Here is a 17,585-nt window from a genome sequence, read left to right as displayed (position 1 = left end):
GAGTAAGATTTTAGTTTGCCCTCCTGGAGTTTATAATCTAGTTGGGAAGTCAAGGCTATCACAGCTGAAAAACTAAGAAATGATCAAGAATGGGAGTGAACACTACTTACTACGTTATTAGATTTGGCCCAATCACAGTGGAATCTGACACGGCCTTAAAGAGTAAGTGGGACTTGAGTAGAGAGTCTTCTAGAAGTGTTGTGAGCTGTAAGCCAGTAACAAAGCCTTCTTGCAGCACACTGAGCCCTCTCCATATGCCATGCAGCATGTTAGGAACTTTCTGCAATATGTGGCAAATCCTCACAAAAGCTTGTAGGGAAGATTTTCTTTTCAGTGTTGTGCAGAGGTGAAAAATAGAGGCTTAGCTAGATTGAGCGACTGGCCCAAGTTCCCACAGTTAGTGAGGGGGGAGTTGAGTCAAGGGCAGACCTATGTGTTCGCTTAGGCCAGCTGGAATAAGAATGTGATACCACAGTAGGAACCGTGAAGAGCCAAAGCCAAGGACTGGTGTGCAGTTCTGCAGGTAAGGGGAAGCCACTGGCAATGTTTCTGGGAGACGACTATCATAATATTCATTGTGGTTGGGCTAATTAATCAGGAAGGGAGCCAGGGAGAGCGTGAACATACAGGCATTCTTAGCTAGAGGGTGCAATTAGTAATCTTAGGGCATAAAGAGGAATAGGGAATTGCATAACACTACAAAGGAGGAAACTACAGGCCTTGGTGACTTGTTCTAAATGAGGAACAGAAAGCCTCATGAGACTTGGAAGACTCTCCCAGAAAATGTTGTCTTTAGTTTGGTGGGCCAGGTTCTGACAAAACTGGCCCTAGGTCTAGGTCAACACCAGAAGCAGGGGATCCCCAAGCACACCAAACAGGAATTGAAAGCCAAGTTCAGAAGCTGATGGCGGGATTAGAAATAGGCCTTGGGCAGGATCAGAAAGGCTGGTGGTAAAGATACCTCAGGGATCCTAGAGTCCTTGTCCAGTCCAGTCAAGGGTGTGGAAGTCTCCCCAAGGAGACTCCTGTGGACTGGAACCAGGGAGCACAGAATTGAGACAAGTTTAGGAATTTCATTTGTCCTCCCTCCAAGCAGGGAAACCAAGGGAAGCAACCAGCAACCAGCAACCAGCAACCAGCCTCTTAGAAGTATAGTTTGAACTAAACTGTATATTTTATTTAGTGTAGTCTTAATCTTTGAAAGCAGTTCGGCTCTATTTTATATCTGTGATATCTCAGCTGGAAGAGTCAGTAAGTTATAATGCCCTAATTCTTATCCTGGAGAGAGAGAGAGAGAGAGTGTGTGTGTGTGTGTGTGTGTGTGTGTGTGTGTGTGTGTGTGTGTGTATGCAAAATTGTCTAATGTTTAAATGTATCATTAATTTATTTTCCAGTGTCTAGGTTAGAATCTAACTATGTGATATATATCAAACGAATTTCATGGCTACCGTCCAAATGTAACAAATGAATCATTTAAAACTATCCACATATTGGTAATGCCAAATTTTTCATTTTCTTCCATTTTATAAATGCATCATATCTCAGCTCAAAATCAATTTATTAACCTTGAAAACATTGTGAGCTGGAATGAAGGTTAGCATTGAACTTTGTGACCTTCCATGTGATATTAGTCATATTTAGCAATTAATATTGGCTTTGAGTAATGAGGAGCCAGTTGAGACAGGAAGAGTAACATGGTGGTTACTAATAAACCAGGCTTCGGAGACCACAGGGAAAATGAAAAGCATGGGAAATCAGGCTTTTTAAGCCTCAAGCTTGTCTGCCACTGAGCTCCTGCCTTTTAAAAACAAATTTGAACATCTTGGCAGCTATTCTGATAAATTACACATAAAATACTCCAGTAAAATCTTTGTAATGAGATAAGGAATTCTGTTCAGTGGATTTTAAAGGCGACTGAAGAACAACAACAATAACAAAAAGATGTCTCTGCCCTTTAAATCTCTAGTGGGATGAGCCTGATGGGTTTCCCAGGTGCCAGGACTATTGACTATCCATGAGACTGGAGGAACAATGCAGGTAGAAGCTTACCAGCATTACTTTTTATATTAAATTCCAAATAGATGTCTAAACTAAAAATGCTGTAGGAATACATAAATATATTATCTCCCCAATGAATTTTATATTACATTATATTGATTTTTAACACAATACAAAATATAATAGAGATACTTTTGGAATCACAGCATAAAAGAACAGTTAATGATTTGCCCAGACGGGACATCTGAAAACACATCTCTTATATTCTTCTACCATGTTTTATAAATATTTTACCTCCATGCCACTAAAAGTATGGAAACTTGTTATCATAAATGGAATATTTTTCATCTCAATTATTTGGTAGACACAAAATAAAATAGGGCTGTCTTTGCTGTAAAATAATCTAACTTCATAAAATTTGAAAGTATTTTTAGTGGCATTATTTTATTAATTTAAAAGTGTTTCACATATGAAAAATCTTATGTTATTAGCAGTCCTTAAAATATACATATAATTTTATAATATTATTGACAGAAGAAAAGAAACACTGTGGTTTTTTTCTCTTTCATTATGGTTGTAAATGAAGATTAATTCTAGGGTACACTAGTGGAAGACTTGGGTTGATGTGGGTTTCATCCCCGCGATTCAGAAAGACAGCAGTAGAGGGTTAAATCACAAACTTGCCTTGAGGTTAGTGTTTTACCAGGAACATGTTTATAAAGAAATATTAGAATTTACTTTTATCCTTCCTTCGTGGCAAGTAACAGTGTACGTGTTTTGTTTAATCTCTTCAGATGTTTTGAAATGTTTTGGTTTTAAGTAGCATGTACTTTATTAATGGCAGTTCGTCTCCTGGATCTCTTAATGACTTGGCCTAAGAACAAAATTAAGCTACCTGAATTTGATTTCTCTAAAACATATCCACCAAATGCAATTGCCCTTTCTGTCAAATAAGCCCTTACTGGTTTGTAAGTCTGAAGTGATTTTTTTTCCTCTCTCATTATGGTTGTTCCAAGACTCTTGACATTCTCTAAATCATCTTTCGCTGAGTACAAGAGGTCCATGAGGAAGTCAAGATCGATGATAGACTTCATCTCTCTTGAATTTTAATGCAAATGTCTGTTCCCCTAATCAAACAAAGGTTAAAAAAGGAAATCAAATTAGCTTATTACAAAAGCCAGCATAACTGAACTGACAAGAAAAATGCTTTCTGCATGAAAAGCCTTTAATCAATACCTTAAGTAAGAATGTCACTGGAAAGAAAGGCTCATATGTGGCCAGTTATAATCTGCAAATCAATATGTTCTTTTTAATAAATATTTGACCACAGCAGCTCAACAGGCATTGCACATAGAAGTTTCTTTCTTTAAACCAAAATGAAAGAAAATGACAGTATAAATGTAATGTTCAGGGCATAACCTAAACTTGTGAGAGAATTCAAGGTTAGGGCTATTTCATCTTTTAATCATTGGATATTAAACATTGGAGAGTTTCTCTTTAGTAACTTTGTCTCAATTCCAGTCGCCTATGTAACTTAGCTGTTCAAAAGTAAAATGATGTCAGAAAATAGATTACTTATTACAGATAGATGTAGGTGTAATTTTTCTATTCTAGATTTAGTTTGGCTATCTGAAACTATTTAATCAAATATACAATCAATATAGCTTCAACTTTGGCAAGTTTTTAACTCAAGTCTACAGAATATAGTCATGTGGCAGTCGACTTTTTATAAATAAGTATACTTATATTGTATTTCATCCAAACCATAATCAACTAATATCTGATAAGCATTTTCTACATGCATAGTAGCACCCACACATGTTGACAGGTCACTTGCATTCCAGGGACCTGGAATTTTCCATTTATTAGATGTATGACCTTGGGCATAACCACTTGATTTTCCATATTAGATAGTGTGAACATGAATGGTGCCTATTTTTTTTTAACCGTTTTCCCACCTCTCCTCCTCTTTTTGGGGCAACTATCAGCCTGTTCTCTGTATTGATGCGTCTGTTTTTGTTTTGTTTATTCTTTTTGTTTTTTAGACTCCACATATAAGTGAAATAACACAGTATTTGCCTTGCTCTGTCTGACTTACTTATTATAAATGGTATCTACTTCAAAGGCCACTTGGGGGATTTATGGACATAATGTGTATAAAGATGTTAACAAAGTACATGGCCAAAAGTCAATGATAAATGGTAACTCATTATTAATTTTTATTGAGTTGTGATGGTGGACATATAAAGAAACATAATTTAGCACACCATTCTGGTTTTAAAAGCTCAATAACATTCAGTAGGAATAAATAAAATATACCTTGGAACAACTCATCAGACCATTGGAAGTATTTGACTACAGTCTGTAATTTTATCATATGTCTTTGTTTTGCTTTCTTTCTCTTTTGCCGTCCAGTGAAATTGTGGAAAATGTTTTCTTTTAATTCTACTTATCAAATATTAATTTTAGAAAGACCTTGTGGTAGCTTACCAGAGAAGTTCAAATAACAAAAATATACAAACTTTATAAAAATTGTTCCTAAGTTTCTGCATATAGCAAAGTTATTCTAAACACCGAATACATAGCTTTTCTTCCTTTATCCCTTATTATTTGATATATAATTTCTTTTTATTCTTTTATAGGAATTTCTTAAAGTTTTACAAAGCAGATTCTCCCCAAAATGTTGGATTGCTTAGCATTGATATGCAGGACCAATGAAGACACAAAGTTTACTTCTTCCTACATTTGAAAAAAATATAGACCATTCTCATCTTTCTGAGATAATTTTGAAGTGGTTTCTATATGAAGTAGGTCTTTCTCTAGGTATCAATGAAACAGATAAGAAAAGCCCAGAGTAAATTTACACACCAAAAGCCAGCCACATGGTAACATTAGGAAGCCTCTTGCTGCTGCTGCTGCCACTGTTCATTCATTTAATTATTCTTAGGTGACCATGTCAAGATTACTAGACAGTATTCTTTGGAGATAAGTGCTTTGAATGTTTGAACTGTATTAGTTAATGTAAAACCAGTGTTCTTGAGCATTAGAGATGGTGCTCTAATGAATTACAATATATGTTAATTAAAACATAATGTTTTTTAATGGGACTCTTTCCTGATCCATCAGGGTACCTAATTTAGGCCCATGCACACATTGGCATTATGATTTTTTTTAATGAAGAAAAGTGATGATGGTGACCAACATAGGTGCAATCATTTCTAGTTTATAAAGTGCTCTGTTTAATCATTTCCACATCTTTTATCTGATTTAACTTTCACATCTATCCTGTGAGATACATATTATTAGTTACATTTTACAAATTAGGAAAATGGAGCTACGAAAGTTCAAGTATGTTTCCCAAGTTATACAGCTAGAAAATGATCAGAACAAGATTTTAACCTTTAACCTTTAGCTAACCGTTTAGCTCTCCATGTTCTTTCTTTCCCATTACATAACATTAATGGAAATTTCCCAATTTCCCCCGCTTTGTGTATGAGAAGGCTGAAGACAATAGAGGTCAAGATAGAAATGGTTGATGGAGTTGTGTGTTCATGAGTTTTCAAGTAACAATATTTTTAACTTTCATATGCTCTATAAGGACAAATTCATGGTTTAAACCCATGGCAGTTGAGATTCATATAGTTACAGATTTTCTATTTCTAGTTCGAAACTGCAGGGATCAAGGCTATGAATTGAAAAGTTCAAGTTGCTCAGTAGTTAATAAAGTGTTGTGAGAAATTGTGATGTTCAGGACTTCAGCATTTCCAATTGTCTTGTAAATGTAAGATGCTCCCAAGTAATGAAGGGTGAACTATTGAGGCTGGCAGATTACATATCAAGTAATTAGATTTGTTCAAGAGCTTATCTTGTTCTGAGCAACAATTGCAAATTTAGTTTCATCTGGGATGAGTCTTGTTTATTTTCTCGTGGCTAATTTGGAAACTCAAGGTCACTTCACTCAGCCTGTCTTCCTTAAAGCACCTACACCTTCCAGGAGGGCAGTGCTTTCTTTAGCACTCTGCACAACAAATTATTCCTATTTGGGGTTCTCATTATGAGATGCCAAAGAGACGGCATGCATCTATTCACAGATTTGGCTGTAGAAATTAAGGTGTTCTGATCTTAAGGATAGAATAACATTGTGCTTCAAATATCTTGGTGCTGGGCACACAGCTGAGAAAACAAAGAAAATATGATGAGCTGACCTCTTTCTGGCCTAGGGATTGTTAAACAATTGTGACTTGTTCAATTAGTTGAAGTAATCAATCAATAAACAATAAATAACTGTTGTTATTTATTGTATATATCCTTGTATGTGCTTAACATCGTGTTCAAGGCTATGGGAGATAAACATGATAATAAAACAAAAACTTCTACCCTCAAGGAATGTATAATCTAATTGATGACATTTCAAAATATTAGAGAGCCATCAGTGATATGTCCTAAATCTATGGTGCTCGAATCCTTGCTTTAGAAACTCAATGGACAGAAAGAACAATCCTGGCGGATTCTGGGTTCAACTTCCAGTTTTGAGTGGTGGGCAGGGGTTCAAAGGTCACACATGAGCTGTACCTCTACCCTCTCCTCGCTTCCATTCCCAAGAAAGCTTTATGAAGACCACCACCCAGGTTGAGCTCTCCAGAAACAAGGTTTAAGGTCAATTTGAACATCTTTTCCCCAGTCCCAACGCCCCTGCTAAAGGTGAGTCTGAAGACTCTTAGGGTCATTACACTGGAAATCACCTCTGAGAGTCTAGGTGGGGCATCAGTACATGGTTTGTGGGAGGCCTCATTTTTCTCTCTCAGGCTGTATCCTCCACTCTTGCTCTGGAGTAAGCAAGAATCCTCTTTGTACCATGTTTTATATAGTGTTACACGAAATAACAAAGACATTTTTATAGCATTGGAAATAATATAAATGGTGGTCACATCATTTTATTCAGCAGAGAGAACTAAATAAATGTTTAATTTTTTTTCAGTGCACTATTCCCATGATCTATTTTTTCTGACTGCAAAGCATCAAGCGTTGTTAGGAAATTATGAATAGCACGTGGATCAATCTGTGGCCTTGCCTACTTACACAGGCTCTTTAAATTCCAGTAGTGATTTAATATGGAAACATGCCCACTGCTCCTGCCTCAGCGAATTGCAGTGATTGCCCCTGCTGAGTGGTATGTGGTTCTTCCCCCTGTTCTAACTGGGCTGTCCTTTCTTCTCTATTTCTCTCTTTGTTACTGATCCTACATGTCTTTCCAGTAGCTTACGTTTATCTTGTGCTTTAGATGTGCCTCCCAGTGATTTTCTCTTCTGCTTATTTTGTTGGGGTGGTGTCTGGAAATGTGATTAGGCAAAGGGTGAACAGCCTCACAGAAGTGTCCTTCTTCCCAGTGGAGCTAAGTGTTGGGAGATCTCACGGACTTCCTCTTAGACTAAAACACAGAGCCAGTTTTGCTATTAAAGTCTAATTAAGGGCTGAATTTATAATGGAGAAATAATTGTATCTGGTGAATAAATATTATGACCAGACTGGACTCCACATATTTTTTCTCCCTTTCTTATTCTTTGTGCTAAAAGAAAGAATTCAGGACAAATTTTCTTATAAAAGCAAGCATCAAAACTCAAGGTTTACTCACTGGATGGACTGATATGGGATGCCAGGTTTGAGTAAGTAGGTTCCCATTTTGTTCAGGTTCGGCTCTTTATAATGGTTTGGAGACTATTTTACCCTGTCAGTGGGGATGAGCATGGTTAGGGAAATGACTCATGTGTAAACAAAATATCCAGGCCTAAGCAGTCTATATGGTTAGAGTCCTTTTATCACCCAAGTGATATTGACTTGAGCTTCCACTTATGAATGAAGAACCTTTACCCTTTCCAAAACCAAGATGGTTCCCTGGTGCTGTCTGATGTATGTCCTCAAATACGTCCTCCTGATTTTAGGCAGTGCCTTCTCTCAGAGCCACTGGATCACCGCCTCCATTGCTCCTGGCTATTGTTTTGGGCAGAGGGATTCTTTATGGCCTCCACATGTGCCAACGCCACTGTGGCTCCAGATGACATCCTCTTCCCTAATTGCCCAAAGGACAGTTGATGCCAGGCTATCATGAGGCACAGGGACAGAAGAAACATTTTGCCTACAGCCCAGTCTATGTTCCTACTCCCAAGTCCTTGGTTCCCAGGATTTTCTTCTTCCTTCAATAATTGACCAGAGAAATATCTGCTTTCCTCAGAAAGATCCCAGCCCTACGTACATGGTGTGTTATGGCTTGATATCAGTATATTCTAGGTTATTTATTCATTAATAACATCATTTATGAAAGTTGATACTCAAGCCCAAGTTGGGCTGTGTTAAGCCCAGGCCAGGTACCTTCCATACCGTAAAATCTGTTCTGCAAAGAAACAGCTTCTTTCTATCTTCAGATAAGTCTTCAATATATATATATTTTCCACAATTTCCAGAGCAGGAGCAGCAATGTGCACAAGGCCATCTAAACATACACAGAGCTAAGAAACATGTCCAGTACCCTTTCCCCACACCCATGCCCCCACCACAAAAAGGCAAGGAATTCTTCAGTGACTTTGGCTCGATTAAGTCTAGCCATGTTTCAATTCTTCAAATAAATTATCTTCTCAACGTTAAACACTGCACTCAGGTCAATGGTCACCTTGAAGTACTAGAAACAGTAATAGAATACCTTCCTTCAGATCTATACAATCAAAAGAACCACTTTAAGATTTTCCCAAAACAAAGGTCAGTCTTTGAAAAAGTGAATGCATATCTCTAAACTCTTTACACTAGATAGAAACTCTTTGCAGCTTAGAATGGCTCTTTTTTCAAGGCTCTAAATATCAAGTTCCAAAAATAAATAATACAAACTTAGATTGATAAACCATTATGCAATGAACTTAATAAGAGAAAAGAAATCCTGTGTAGGTTGTTAAACACTTTTTTTTTTCCTACTCGGGTTCCATGAGGAATTAAAATCTGAATTAAAATAAAAGGAATCAGAGCCAAGGAGTTAGTGTATAAGGATGAGATGGGAGGAAAACCTGAGCATATATTGAGTACCTGCTCTGTTCAGTGTTGTGCTTGGTAATTTACACATGATATTGTATTCTACTCTTCAACCATCCTGTGAATTAACTACTTGATGGATGAGAATAAAATGTAGACTCAGAATATTAAATACCTTGTGCAAGGTCACATAGCTGATTTGTAAAGGTGGAGCTTGGATTTAACCAGGTCTGTAAGATTGCAAACCTCCTCTTTTCTCCATGACCACTGTGTTTATTAAGCTATGGGAGCCTAGTGAGGTCCCCTTCTCCATCCTGGATCTTTGTATACCCTCTGTTGGACAAAACAAGTGTGACCTTGTACCTTGGTCAGTCAAGATTTAAGTAATTCATTCATTTGAGTCCTTACTACATGCCAAACATTGTGGAAATTGTAGGCATAGAAGCCAATGTTGGTGGGGAAGTTATTTCAGCACAATGTGCTACTATTTCCTCAAATCACACTTCTTCCATGGCTGCTGATCCTGCTTCCACACCAATCTTCCTGTGAAAAGGGTTGTAGCGTTGTATCATTTGGGGCATTAAGAGAACTTGAATGATCGGAAGTCTCACTCCCATGATTTTTTTTTTTTGCTGTTTTCCGCTTTCTCATCAGCTTTCTGAACTCTGTGTAATTGACTGTGGATTTTTAATTGGAGTTGGGTGAAGCTTTAATCAGGAGAAAATACTCATGGCTAAAAGTAGGTAAAGGAAGAGATTTATGAGGCTCTTAGGAAACTTACAGGAAAATCCCCTAAAAAGTCATCATTTGTTATTCTTAGTATTGACTTGTTAAAAGTGAATCTCATTACCTTTGTTTTATCTGGCATATTTATGGAATATGTTTATTTATTAATGAATTTTTCTAAAGCAAATGTAACAAGCACATAAGGGCATTCTCATAACCACTTAGCTATATGGCTGTGGATATTTATTACTGGTCTTTAGAGACTGTTCAAAAATGGAGGATTCCAGGAAAACAACCAAAAAACCATTCAATTTCTTAAAATGCATGCATTCCATGAATCATTTATTCAAAGGACTAAGAAGAAAATATATTTCTGAGTTTGCCTGTGATCAAAAATAATCCTCCTCAGCATCCTTCCCAGAACTGTTCAGAACAATTTTCTTTTCCTTCAAACGGACAGATGTGGCTACGAGGCCCTGACAAATTGGTGAGCACCCGTGTTGGGGTTTGCCACAAAAGCTGCTCCTCATAATGTGTGGCCAAGTGAGAATGTGGAGGAAGCCGATTCTATTACCTCCTTTCTTGGATCTTTGTATCCCCTGTCATTTCCACTCCTGCAGCTGCTGGTGGGCATCACTGAAGTCCATAAGTGACACCTGAAGAAGCAGGTGGCATCACCTATAAGGCACAGTCATATGATCAGAGGCTGTCACTGAGAGAGAGATCTGTAGGCCACTTCATAACTGGCTCCCTTTCCTACAGATTGGGAAACTGAGGCCCAGAAAGGGTCATTGACTCATCCATGGTCACCTGATCATTACCAGAAAACTTTGAAACGCCAACCTGGGGCTTTTCACCATTGCATACTGAGGGGCAAGATTCCAGGGAGTTCATCTAATCCAAACCATCTAATCTAAATTTCCATCTGCTTAAGCCTATACCTAAAGAAGCAGCAACCACATGCTGAGCCAGAAAATCTGAGTGTGCAGGGCCGCAGGAAGGGTGGATCCGTTACACTTTGTCATCAGAAATTCCAGGAAGTGAAGGATACATGTTTGAATAAAGTATATTCGCAAAAAGCAAATAAGTTCATACACATCAATTATGAAGATAGTATGACATGTAAAGACAGTATGAAGATAATATAATGCAATGAATTCCAAGCAGGGTTTCTTACCTTACAACTGCAGGTTGAGGACTTCAGTAGAATTCTAGCATCCACAATTATCCTTGGGCCGTGCTTGATTTATTAGCAATACCATAAAGAGAGGGCTGCATTTTCTGAGTGCTGGGGTCCTTGTAGGCCCATCAAGCTCCATGCTGTGATATCTCTGCTTTCAAATTTTTTTTTTTTAATGGGGCCAACATGGATAGTCTCACTAAGCTGTGTTTTTTTCAGGTGTGTGTGGGTTCCTGAAACTGTACTTCTCTTTTTCTCTCTTTAAATTCTGATAAGCTAGCAATTCAGAGTTATTCCATTATCCACCTCTAACTGCCTAGAAACTAAGGAAGGTTGAAGAGGAGACAGCAAAATAGGAGCCTTAGGCTTATTTGACTGGCAGACGTATTTTTGTTGTCTTGAATATAGTGTTTGAAATAATTTGAGACAATATTGAAAAACTGGTGGCCTCATACAAAAACCTGGATTTTGGGTGTGTCCCTTTAAAGAAAAAACAACAACAACCAGAAATCAGGAAATCTGGCCACACTGGACCCAAGTTCCCTGTGGCAAGAATTGTCATGGTCTGACTGGCCTCAGATCCTGTGGACCAGTCATGCTTTCTCTTGCCTAGCCTCTTGGCACTGCAGGCATCTGGGTTTGCCACCCTTATTGAAGAGGAAATAATAAAGGCCACTAAGTCACACCTCTGCCAGAATTCATTTATTCTTTTATTCACCCCCTCACAAATACTTGTTTAACTCTGAATGCCAGGTTCTATTCTAATAGTGAGGGATTGCACAATCAGGTAGACAATATACCTGCAATGGAACTTATAATCTAGAAAGGGAAAACATTAAACAAATAGTAATCACACAAGGGAAACAGAAGACACTGCACTGTGCTACACAGAGATTTAGAACAGGGCAATCCGAGAGTGACTTTAGATGGGGAACTGGGAAGGAGCTGGTGTTTAAGCTGAGATCCAAATGACAAGGAGGGGTTAATTAACCATGCAGTTATCAGGGAGAGGAGGGTATCAGGCAGAAGCAGAGCTAGTGTAGAGGCTTTCAGGCTTGTGCAAGGATCTGAAAGAAAGCCCTATAACTGGAGAGTGGGGACCAGAGGAGGAAGTGGCCAGGCTGGTGAGCCACATGGCACTTTGCAGCTGGGTGAAGAGAGTAGGATTTTATTCTAAGTTGGATGCAAACTACTGGAGGACTTTATACAGGGGAGTGATGTTATCTGCTTCAAAGAACTACTTCTGAATGTGTAAATTTCCATTTCAAAACAGAGAAATTAGATCCTAGAGGTCTAAAAGAGGTAAGGCCGTCTCAAGATGCTTCAGTTTTACTCAAAGGAATGACATACTCTGTGTAAAAGTGTATTAGTTTCCTGGGGCTGCCATAACAAATTACCACAAATTTGGTGGCTTTAAACAACAGAAATGTGTTTGCTTACAGTTCTGGAGGCTAGAAGTTTAACATCTGCTTCACTGGACTTAAATCAAGGTGTCTGCAGGGCTGCTTGCCCTCCAGAGGTTCTAGGGGAGAATCTGTTTCTTGTCTCTTCTGGCTTCTGGTGGCTGCAGGTGTGCCTTGACTGGTGGCCATAGAAGCAAGCCTGAGATAGAGAGTCAATGCAGGTAATTTATTGGGGAGGTGATTCCAGAAAACACTAGGAAAAGAGAGGGGGAGTAAGACAAAGAAGTGAGGAAACCAATAAAATTGTGTTTGTTGAGCAGATGACTTCATGGTCATTGAAGTTCCATCCTACTGTGGAATACTGGAAGGCTGCAGAACACTTGTTTTTTTTTTTTTTTAATTGGGGGAATTGGGGGAATGGGAACAGTGCTGGGGAATTGGGGGAAGGGGAACAGACAAGTTGCTGTCGTTTTGTTCTTCAGTCTAGTTGTGGAGGACGTTGCTTCACTGGCCCAAGTTGGCACCATCATTGCGCTCTTCCCTGGCGAGGCAGATCAGTCGCCGGCTTCTGGACGGCCGCTCACGCTGGCTGCTGGCTACACACGGTAGCCCATGGCAACCCACTGCCACAGGGACTGCAGCCTACGCCGTGGCCGGCGACTCACGGCAGCCCAGCTCCAGGTCGAGCTGTTGTTCAGCATCTTAGCTGTGGAGGGCAGTGTCACTGACCCTCATATGTGGGATCCGAACCGGGGCCCTCTGGCATCCCAAACGAGCTCTTAACCATCGCGCCACTCGGCCGGCCCCAGAACACTTGTTGAAGCTAATTCATCTAAGAGGTGACAATGCTTATGTTTTTATCCTAAATCCTGTCAATCACTGACTGATGGCTGCTCTAGGAGGTGTTAACTCCCTTGCCCATCTGCACTGCCCCTGCCAGCTGGTGGCCAGAGAAAGCCTTCAGCAAAGAATGGAAGGAGATGCAGTTGGGAGGGATCTTTGTGTGTGGAGCTGGCGTGCAGGAGTCAACCCTGAGATGCTATAGGCAGGGCACTGATGTCTGCTGTAGTTGACTGGGCTGTTACGATTTCACTTGACTCTGCTTCATTTTATATTTAAAACTAGTGTATATATTTCTAAAAAGATTTCCTAAAGAGACAAGTGAGAGTGCTTATAAATATGTTACTAAATAAGTGATTTCTTTCAAATTGACATTTATCTGTGGGAACAGAGAATACTTCATTTAAAATCTATTAGTAGCATGACCATTAGATGCATGTGAGCATGCATTCAGTAGGTTCCTGCCTGTTAGATGCTTCTACACATGTACCTATTAGATATGAGGTATAGTGAGAATGTAAAATAGAACAACATTTGACCATCTTGCTCAAGAATCTAGTTGCCAAGACAAAATTGCACAAATCATTTTTATAGTAGCCATGATAGTACAGATTTATAAAACTGAACATATTTTTTTTTCCCTTTCATCAAACATTTATCATGGTAGCGTTATTCTAGGTGCTGGTGATGCAGAGGCAAACAGAGCAGAGGAGATCTCTGCTTTCATGGAACTCACATTTTTTGCATGGGATTTTTTAGCAGGACATTTCAGTTCTCTTAGCCTCTATCTCAACTGCCTCATTTCCTGCTACTTCCTTCAACGTTTTGATGCTTATACAACATGGACAATTCATGAGTTGTTTGGTCCAAGAGCTTGTGAATGGCAGAGCCAGGTCTGATGGAGCCTGTGTGATCCCTGTTCCCATGCTCTGGCCTTCACCGCCACACTCACCAGAGACTGACAACATACAGGAGCTTCCATCAATGGAGGCTGAAAAAAAGTAGCTCCAAAAATTAAAAAAAAAAAAAAAGTATCTTCAGTGGTTTGTTTACAACATTCTCTCTTTTTCTTTTGACAACATAGAAGGCTGATTAATGCACCATCTGCTCACCCTCTCCCTGTTCCCTGCCCCCCCCCAAAAAAAAGTCTAGGATCTAATTAATCCCTGGGACCTGGGAATATGTTACCTTCCATGGCAAAAGGAATTTTGCAGATGTGACTACATCAAGGGTTTTGAGATGGGGAGATTATCCTGGATTACTTGGGTGGCCACATGTAATCACAGAGTCCTTATAAGATGGAGGCAGGAGGTCAGAGGGTAGTGAAGATGTTGGATTTAAAGATGAAGGAGGCAGACAAGAGCTAAAAGATGTGGGCAGCCTCTGGAAACTGGAAAGGGAAAGGAAAGGAATTCTCTCCTGGAACTTCCAGAAGGAACCCAGCCCTGTGGACCTAATTTAAACTTCTGACCTCCAGACCTCTAATATAATAAAACTGTGTTTTTTTTAAGTCACTAAGTTTGTGTTAGTTTGTTACAGCAGCAGTAGGAAACTAATACAGTCAGTATAGCAGAAAGGTGTCCTTATCTGTGAAATGTGAACTTTGGACCCATTCGTCCCCAAGGCCCTTTCAGTTCTTTGGTCTAAGCCCATTGGGTGTGGATCTTCAGCAGGGGGCAGATAGGATCAATCGAGAGCCCCACAGTACTGATTAGGCATGCTTGGCATTTCGGAGTGCTCTGTACTAGGATCACAGGAGTTAACCTAAGGAACAAATGCTGTCAGTGATCAGCCTAAAATGCAAGCAGCATTTTACTGGCAACCTTTTAAAAGCACATGACTCATTCAGAAATACAACATTCAGTCGATGACTATGTCAGACTTTCAGGTAAATTTAATCAATGGACAACCACTATTTTATTTTTCTCCAAACCAGAATTTCATATTACATTTCATTCCATTAGCCTTGATATAAAGTGGCAGTTGATAGCAAGCCATATTGACAGGCCCTCCTGGGCATAATCTAGTAGTCACCTTAAATCATTTATTCACCGCATGATTCATGGCACACAGAAGAGCAGGTAGTCATTGAGTATTTAAATATAAAGCTAAAATAATAGAACACTCAAATCTTCTTTTGGTTATTTAATCCACCTTAATTAATTAGAAGGCATTTGACTGCCTCTCAGCATCTCAAATTGTAACACATGTAGTATTTGTTCTTACCACAATAAAGGGTGACAGGCAGGTGAATCCTGGGGGTGGAGATGGGTGGGGTGACAGTATCTGATTGTGGAAGTCACTGACCCCAGAGGCAAGCCCCTGTAGTGGACTCCCCCCTTGGGACGGCTGTCTTCCTTCAATGCAGGAGATAATGCAAATCATTTTAGATCAACAGATATTTCTTGATCACCTAGTAAATGTCAGGGTAGTCATTAGGGCTGTAAAAATGAATACGGCTCAGACCCTGCCCTGCAGGGTCCTCAATCTCAGAAGGAGGCACAGAAGTCCTGACTCAGGGGATATGTCTGATGTTTTTGAATTATTTCCCACTGATGAGTTATTTTGGCTTAGAAATACTGGTGATGAGAAAACTAATAGTGACTTAAGGAGTTGATTTCTAGTAGTTCTTCACTTACAGGAGGCTAACAAAATGGGTTTTGAGGTTGGAGAAAGAAGGAAGCAGACTTGAAGGTGTTTCCTGGTTGCTGGAAAGCACCCCAGTGAGGGGATTGTAAAGGTGGGAGAACGCAGTCGCCTGAGGCCCAGGAGGATAGTTCTAGGCATTAGGTTATTCTTAGGCAACATTTAGCTCATGACAATGTGCAGTTTGATAATGTGAAGAGAATTTAAATCAGACCAATAGAAAATCCAGCCATGAATAAAAAATTCTGAGTTGGGCACACGTTGAGAGTGAAATATGAACATGTTACAAAGGAAAACAGAGCAGACCTCTGTCATCAACAGAGCTAAGGGGTGGCTGAATTCCCCCAAGTCTTGCTTTATTGAAACACTACAGCAACTTAACCCAGTCTGATTCTTATCATATGTGAACTCTGTGTTGGTCACATGAGTCTTCCTCTCATGAGGTAGATGCCCAGTATTAGTGAGAACACTCAGATATGAAAAGATCATCACCCACCACCACCGCCACCACCATTGCCCCTCTTTCCCTGCCAGGGTTCATTAGCCACAGAGCAGTGACCAGTCTACAACCTGCATTGATGAGAGCAACATTCAGCAAGAGCAGCGTTTTCTGTGGGAGCCTAGTACTACTTGGTACTGGGGGCTGATAAGGCAGAAAGGCAGGCTCTGACCTGGAAGGGTTTACTGTCCATTTAGGGAGACTGGCCATATTCCTACAATGATAACCATATGAGAATTCAACAAATGAAATAGCCATCAAAGGTTATAATCAGTCCTGCAAGCATTGAGGACGGGGGCTTAGGCTTTTTGGAAGAAGTGAGCCTTGGGCTGAAATTTGAATGGACAGACCAGAACCCTGCATACCTCTTTTTGCATGTGATTTGTACACTAGCTGCTTACAAGGGAAGCAGCATAGTGTTGTGGAAAGACCCCAGAATCTTGAACAAGATAGAGGTCAATTCAAATCACAATCCCAGCTCTGCCATTTCCTACCTCTGTGGGCTCTCTGAGCCCCGGTGTCACTATTTATAAAATAGTCAGAATAATACTTACCTCGACATGTTTTTATAAAGATTAAATAAGAGGTCTGCAAAGTGCCTAACTCAATCTGTTATAGGTAATGGCTAGGTGGTTGTAACAAAGACTTCCAAAGCTACAGTGTTTAAAGAATAGAGAGGTTCACTTCTTTCTCATGTTAATCAGTCCCAAATCACGGTCAAGTTGGTGGGGTAGCTCACTCCATGAAGTCCATCAGGGACCCACATTCTTTTCATCTTGTTCTTCTGTCTTTGCCTAGCAGTTCAGTATGAACTTCCTTTCCCTTCTTTCTGGGTGTCAAACTACTGAAAAAAAAATCCCCAGTTCTTGTTCCTCCACTACAATGTACTTTAGCTGCTGCTTTGTGTTCTCCAGAGCTTCTCTATATTTTATTTTTTTATCTCTGATGTCACCCAGTTCTCATATCATCTTAGAATATCAGGTTGACCTCTTTTAAAACACCCTGTGTTTTACTGCAGGGCTTCTCAACATTGGCACTTGACATTTTGGGATGGACAGTTCCTTATTGTGCGGGCTGTCCTGGGCACTATAGGATCTTAAGCAGCATGCTGTCCTCTACCCAGTGGATGCAGTAGCAACTCCCATTGTGACAACCCAACATGTCTTCAGACATTGCCCAATGTACCTTGGGGGGAAAACTGCCTGCAGGTGAGAACAATTGATTTATTGGATGATTCTTAAGAAGAAGCCTAGTCACGTAGCCTAAGACCAAGGCTCTC

At 39.7% G+C, this 17,585-nt stretch overlaps 1 long non-coding RNA gene across 1 annotated transcript in view; it reads left to right on the top strand.

Annotated features, from left to right (window-relative positions):
• Nucleotides 1–211: 211 nt before the first annotated feature.
• Nucleotides 212–17,585, top strand: part of LOC109388151 (uncharacterized) — a 62,600-nt gene continuing 45,226 nt past the window's right edge. The window contains exon 1 of the long non-coding RNA XR_002125152.1: nt 212–523. This is a non-coding gene — a long non-coding RNA (uncharacterized LOC109388151). The remainder of the gene's footprint in view (nt 524–17,585) is intronic.

Source organism: Hipposideros armiger, unplaced genomic scaffold (genome assembly GCF_001890085.2).
Source record: "Hipposideros armiger isolate ML-2016 unplaced genomic scaffold, ASM189008v1 scaffold_183, whole genome shotgun sequence".
Classification (NCBI taxonomy): Eukaryota; Metazoa; Chordata; class Mammalia; order Chiroptera; family Hipposideridae; genus Hipposideros; species Hipposideros armiger.
This window is presented reverse-complemented; position numbering and strand designations above follow the sequence as displayed.